This window comes from Myotis brandtii, unplaced genomic scaffold, assembly GCF_000412655.1.
Source record: "Myotis brandtii unplaced genomic scaffold, ASM41265v1 scaffold112, whole genome shotgun sequence".
Classification (NCBI taxonomy): Eukaryota; Metazoa; Chordata; class Mammalia; order Chiroptera; family Vespertilionidae; genus Myotis; species Myotis brandtii.
In genome coordinates this window covers 14,021,482-14,027,813 of record NW_005353838.1, presented here as the reverse complement: position 1 = coordinate 14,027,813, position 6,332 = coordinate 14,021,482, and the positions used below count along the sequence as shown (strand labels likewise).

Here is a 6,332-nt window from a genome sequence, read left to right as displayed (position 1 = left end):
CGGAGCTGGAGATCGAGCCTGCAACTGAGATATGTGCCCTTGACCAGAACTGAACCCAGAACCCTTCAGTCTGTGGGCTCTATCCACTGAGCCAAACCGGCTAGGGCTAGAACACAGCTTTTAAAGAGTAATTTATGAGCAATGAAAAGAAAAGTAATGATATTCAGATAGCTACATCGGTTCAGCACGTGATTCGGTCTCCTCAGGTGTCAGACACTCTGCAGGAGCGCCGGAGTTCCCTCTCTGACCCACGTGGTGCTTGTGTCTTGAGTCTGGTGTTGGCGTCCAGTGAGTGCCCCCAGTAGCTTAGCCTTGCCAGGAAGCGAGCCGGAGACACCTCTGCCTGCTTCAGGTGGCACCATGTTGCTGAGATGGTTCAATTTACTTCAGCAGACACTCAGGAGGTCACTCCACAGGGCCGGGAGGCGCCTACACAAACCTTGAGGAAAAGATGAGGCAGAAAGAGTGTTAGTCCACAGAGGACCTGCAGAGGAATGGCTTGGTGTGGAAAACTGTGGGTTTTTTAAAAGTTTATTGTGTGTTAATATAATGAGAGTTTGGGTGAGGATTAGGGTTACTGAACATAGGTTTACTTATGCTTTGACATTTGTGACTATTAGCAATTGTGTTCTGTGGAACATTAAAAAAAATTGTACTATGAGAAAGTATATTTCTAGAAATTGGTTAATAAATTTACCAATCTAAAAAATACTGGTATCACAGACAATTCGCAATTCCTTATGAAGAGATCAAAATTCTGCCACCCTGATGCCAATTTTTGGAATATTGATTTTAAGCTATTTATCAAGAAAAAAGATTCAGAAAGAACCTTTGACTCCTCTCCCTTTTCTTCCTGCCCAAATACTCTTCTCTTTCTCTATTGCCATCTAGTGTACATCTAAGGAATAGCACCTATCTACAAAGCTACTAGTATATCTGCTCATATCACTTTGCATGGATCCTTGAAGGCCCCAGGGCACCTAATATCATTCCTAGTTCAGAATGTTTGTATACCCATGTTTTCTGTCTGTCTTTGAACCTCTCCTGCATGTGGGTCTCTGATTCTCTCATGTATGTGAGATTCCCATACATATGTATGCCTTAAATTGGTTAATTTCTGTTGCTAATCTGTGTCATATTACTTGCTTATTAGACCAGAAAAGAACCTTGAGTTTAAAGGGAAGTTTGTTTCTCCCCCACATAAGCAAGTAATCATATATTTTATAGAATATAAATTCTGGAAGTACATCTACACCCTGTTCTGAAGTAAAATTTAATAATTTATCTAAAAAAGTAACATGTTTGGGGCTGAATGATTTTATCAATGAAATATGGAACAACCTACTAATTTAGGTTCTAGATGTAAAACTTTTATTTACCATTCCAAAAGTGAGAATAAAGATGACCAAAGATTTACATTTTGCATGTTGATTTTTAAAAACATATTATTTCTTACACAATGCAATTTGACTGACAGGTTCAAATTTCCTTTTGGCTAATACAAAGTGAGCTACTCAGCAAATCATCATGCACTATGTGGGTGATTTAATTTTAGTATAAAGATATTTATGTAGAAAGTAAAAAAAACAACAACAACCCTAAATACTAATTTTATGCAGTTTTTATGAAGTCTCCTTAGCATGAACCATTTCAGTAGATTAATGAAGTCAAAAGTCAATTTGCAGTAGGCTGAAGAAGTAAAGATGTGCAAACTGAAATTATATGCTTCTCTTTTACCAAGTACCACTGAGAGAGTGGAGGAAGCTGTGCTAGAATCTAAAGGAAGCCTGCAGAGACAGGAAGGGGTGGGGGAGGACTGAAGGGAGAAAGGAAGGGAGGGAGGGATGGAGGGAGGGAGGTACATAAGTTCAAAGGGAAGGGAGAAATTGGTGGGATTCAAAGCCAATTGCTGAGGCTTGCAAAGTAAGTGCAAGGAGAAGAAATGTCAACAGCAAGAGCCTCGCTTTTGCTTCAACCCAGAACTATTTGTATTTTTAAAATCTGATTGTTAACCATTTGAAAGGGACCATGTTCTTTTCACATTGTATAACCTACTAAATCCAAGGGTCTCTCCTTCCTGAAGTTACAGTGGAGAAGTCAGCTGGGGCTGTGGGCATCACCAGGCTCTACTGGAGCCAGGGGGTCCATTTCCAAGTTGCTGGCAAGAGGCCTCAGGTCTTTGCCATGGGGCCTTTCCATAGGGTTGCCAAGTGTCCCTAGCACGGCATCTGGTTTCCCCCAGAACAAGTGGGCCAAGAGAAAGAAGCCAAAGTTGTAATGTCTTCTATGACCCAGAGAGATGTCAATTAAGGAATTGAATATCTGAATATAAAGTTCAGGAGAACAGCTGGGGAGGAAATATAAATTTGTTTAAAAGTATGAGAATAGATGAAATCACCCAAGGAATGAGTACAGATATAAGAGGCGATGGTTTTGGACTGAGCCCTGGGGAGCTCCAACATTGAGAAGACAGAGAGAAAAGGGAAACTAGCAAAAGAGACTGAGAAGGAGTAACGATGAGATAAAATAAAAAGTATGCTGTCCTAGGAGAAATAAAAATGTATATTAAAGGGAAGGAGTGATTCATCAACTATATCTTGGACTGCAGCTAAGTCAGGTAAAACGAGGACTGAGAATGGACCATGGAATTAGGAAGGTGCATTAGTAACGTGGTCCATGTTGCTTCATGGGGCTCTGGAGACCAAAGCCTGAGAAGGGTGAGCTTACAGAGAACAGAAGAGGAAGAAAGGTCTATCCCTAACATTTGAGAAACCAGGGCACAAGTACAAAAGGAGGCTAATACACATTCTCATAATTTTAACTAGTAGTTAAGTCTTTAGTAAAGAAAATGAAGTTTCAGGAATTCCCATCACCTATTCAAGTTGTAGGTTTGATGAGAATAATTTTCTTGCTTATTTTGTTTTGATCAATAATTAATCATTAAATAAAAATTTATAATGTCCTATTTATGATTTTTATGTGGGTCCTGCTCAAAATAAACTTTTGCTTTGTTTCTAGCTTTTAAAAATGTAAATAGACTGCCTTTTGCAAATTTTCTATTCTTTTCCCCCCAATTTTCATCTTTCCTGAGGGAAGTACTTATAAAGCAACACTATTTTTTCTTATTTTTATCCTATCTATTTTTATCACTGTTTTGACATACTCATCCCAAATGATTTAAAGAATTAAGAAGTAAATGTCATTGTTTTCAAAGTGTTCAAATATGGATATATTTCTATAAAAAATGTGAGTTAAAAATGTTTAAAAATTGAAAAATTATTCCTCATATATTTTCAAATATTTTTTCTCTTAAAATATTCAAAACTATTTCTTAAAATTAAGACATAATTATCAGTGGAATCAATTTTGAATAAAAATTCTTTTAAATTTAATTTTTTTAAATTTAATATTAAATACGTCAGAAAAATAACACCATCCCCAATTTCAACCTTTAAGCCATCTAGTGATATCATACTTACTGAACATGAATATCATATCCAAACATAAATACATACAAATTTAAGAATAAAATGAATGTTCACTCCTGCAGAATATTCCTCAGCAACCAAGTGTAACCTTCGAGAGCACTTCACTAACAAGTGAGGACCTCCACAACCACACAGGAGAACACACAGTGGAACAAGAAAATGACGGGACACTGTGGGCATCTACTGCATTCATGCCGATTGACGGGAAGGATTTGATATGTTAATTTGTCACTCTCACCTAAGTGCTTCCTCTGCTCTTCCTTTTCCATGTGAAGAACAAAACACACAACTTTTGCAGCATTTTGTTTCAAGGACTTTGGGCAAGAGAAGTAGGGAAGTTTCTCCGGTGATCTGAAAAGAGACCTGGAGAGTGACTCTTTGTAACTGAATTTCATCACGCACTTTATCTCTCCCCTCCCCCACCAAAGGAGAGCAATAAAAAGGGCCAGAAACACCCCATTCTGTTTCAACAATAGTCTCTGTTATCTGCACACAATATCCAAGTAAGAGCTTTGGGAGGCAGGATTTTGGGGACAAAGACTCTGACCTTCAGGTAGAGGGATGAAAGCACTATGATTAGTATCTGAAAATTATTGGGAGCATTGCATTTGATAGAGAATAAAGGGTACATAAAAGTCTTCCTAAACTTCCATCTCATTGTTTTTGTGTGTGGGTGTTTTGTTTTTATATTTTTTTAAAAAAATATATTTTATTGATTCTTTACAGAGAGGAAGGGAGAGGGATAGAGAGTTAGAAACATCGATGAGAGAGAAACATCGACCAGCTGCCTCCGCAGGCCGAAGCTCTAGCACTGAGCCAAACCGGTTAGGACTGTTTTTTTACTTTTTAAGTTAAATTTATTGGGGTTGTTTAAAAAAAAATCAAATGAAGGTCTACCCTAAGATGGAAAATTTCCTTTAGTTTTGGCAGACAACTATTTTCTACTTAAAGACCTTTTTATTTTTTATTAAACCCTCTGTCTTATTTTCTTCAGTCTTAATTTCTTTTAGTTCCTATAGATGGATTAATTTATGTAATTGCAGCATATCTTCCATTAGTTTTTACAGAGGAAAGTTGTGTAGTTTTGCACATATTCTCTTCTGTAGATATAATGCAGAATTTTCTAAACAGTTAATATCTAAAATTGTTTTTTTGAAAAATAAACAAACCAAAAACACACAAGTCTCTTCCAAGCAGTTTTTTTAGTCAGTTTTCCATGCTTAATTCTATGAAAGGCTTAGTCCTCCACTGAGCGCATGAAAAAAGTGATCCCAGATTCAGCTTTTATTTCACTGCACGCAACCTGAAAATGAATATGCTCTTTCACTTGGGGACAAAATTCATTTATAAAGAAACAGAAAAATGCAATCCGAGGTCAAAAGCCTATTACAGTGCTAGCATGAAGGATAATTTCAGATCAGTTAATTCTACTGAAATACATGGCTATATACTGTTTATTTGCTTGTGCATTCCTACATGAGAAGTGACATACACTTAAAATTTTATTGGAATATGAAGGGTATATGTAGGAGTGAGTTATGCTCAAAAGAGTACCAGGAAATTCAAACTTAATAAGCTAACAAGCTGAGGCAAAAGAAAAAAAAATTATCTCAGTAAGATATATAGTGTCTCCTTAAAAATACAATTGGAATTTTAATATGCAATAGTCTCATTTTAAACATAATATTTTTTTAAAAAGTTAATTAGTAAGAAAACAGAAACACTATTATCTCTGAGCTGGAAATCAATTTTTAAAGATTTGTATTTTAATTTCATCAATTTGTTTAAGGTAGAGAATCCTTGTATAGATTACATAATCCACGTATGTGATTTCATGGATGGACAGACAGGTTGAAAGAGATTTAGTAACATGTTAAGGTCAATCAGTAATTAGCTGGGAAAAGAAGTGTGCTCTCCTAGCAGGTTAGATGGATAAGTAGCTTCCAGATTTGAAATGTCTCTGACAGGGCTCAGTTCATTCTATCCCCAAATACGCCACATCACATATTTCCCTATTTTACACTGAGGAACCTGAGAAACTGCAGGTTGGAATAAATTTCTAGGCCCAAGATGCAGCCTCTCCAGCCTAGGATGCGAATCAAAACTGAAGCAGGGGTCACCACAACATGAGGAACTGTATTAAAGGGTCGCGGCATCAGGAAGGTTGAGAACCATTATCTGCTTGGCCGGAAAGGCAGCCTGTGCCCACTTCCTTAGGTATCAATGGATTTGTTTAAATATTTTACTTACAAACGGTATCGTACGCTTATAAATAATTCAAACAAAAGAAATGCTTACGGTGCTGTTATTTCAAAATACTTTCCATTATGCAGCTTCATCTTCTCTTAAACGGCATAATATCCAGTTTTGCGGCCTTCTCAGGAAATTTTTCTCTCCATCTCAAATGTTGACTTTGATCAGGTGCTAGTTTTCAGTCAAACACATTGTTTTGGTGTTTGTAAAATAAATTCAGCCCCTTGCTAGGACTCCATCATTCTGACTTTATAAACAGAGATATGGGAAGTGAAATCTAGATTTCTGACATCACCAATGTCTCCAGCTATTCAATTTCCTCACCTTCTCTTACAAAAAAAAAATCATCAACAGGAAGAAGAAATAAGAACACAATTTGGACCCCTAAATCCATCAATGTTCTACCAAACATAAAGTTCTCTAGAAATTTCTTTCAGATTTCTTCTATGTGTTTAATTCTATAATAATCATCACTGGGATACAGAAATCAACCCAAGCCGTTATGCTCAATTAATATTTGACAAAGAAGGGAAGAGCATACAATGGAGTCAAGAGAGTCTCTTTAATAAATGGTGTTGGGAAAATTGGACA

General features: G+C 36.7%; 1 long non-coding RNA gene across 1 annotated transcript in view; it reads right to left on the bottom strand.

The window, feature by feature from the left end:
- Positions 1 to 81: 81 nt before the first annotated feature.
- The window catches only part of LOC106727723, a 10,791-nt gene continuing 4,540 nt past the window's right edge, over positions 82 to 6,332 (bottom strand). Inside the window, exons 2-3 of the long non-coding RNA XR_001363958.1 lie at positions 3,727 to 3,839; positions 82 to 439 (exon numbers count right to left, since the gene is read on the bottom strand). This is a non-coding gene — a long non-coding RNA (uncharacterized LOC106727723). The remainder of the gene's footprint in view (positions 440 to 3,726; positions 3,840 to 6,332) is intronic.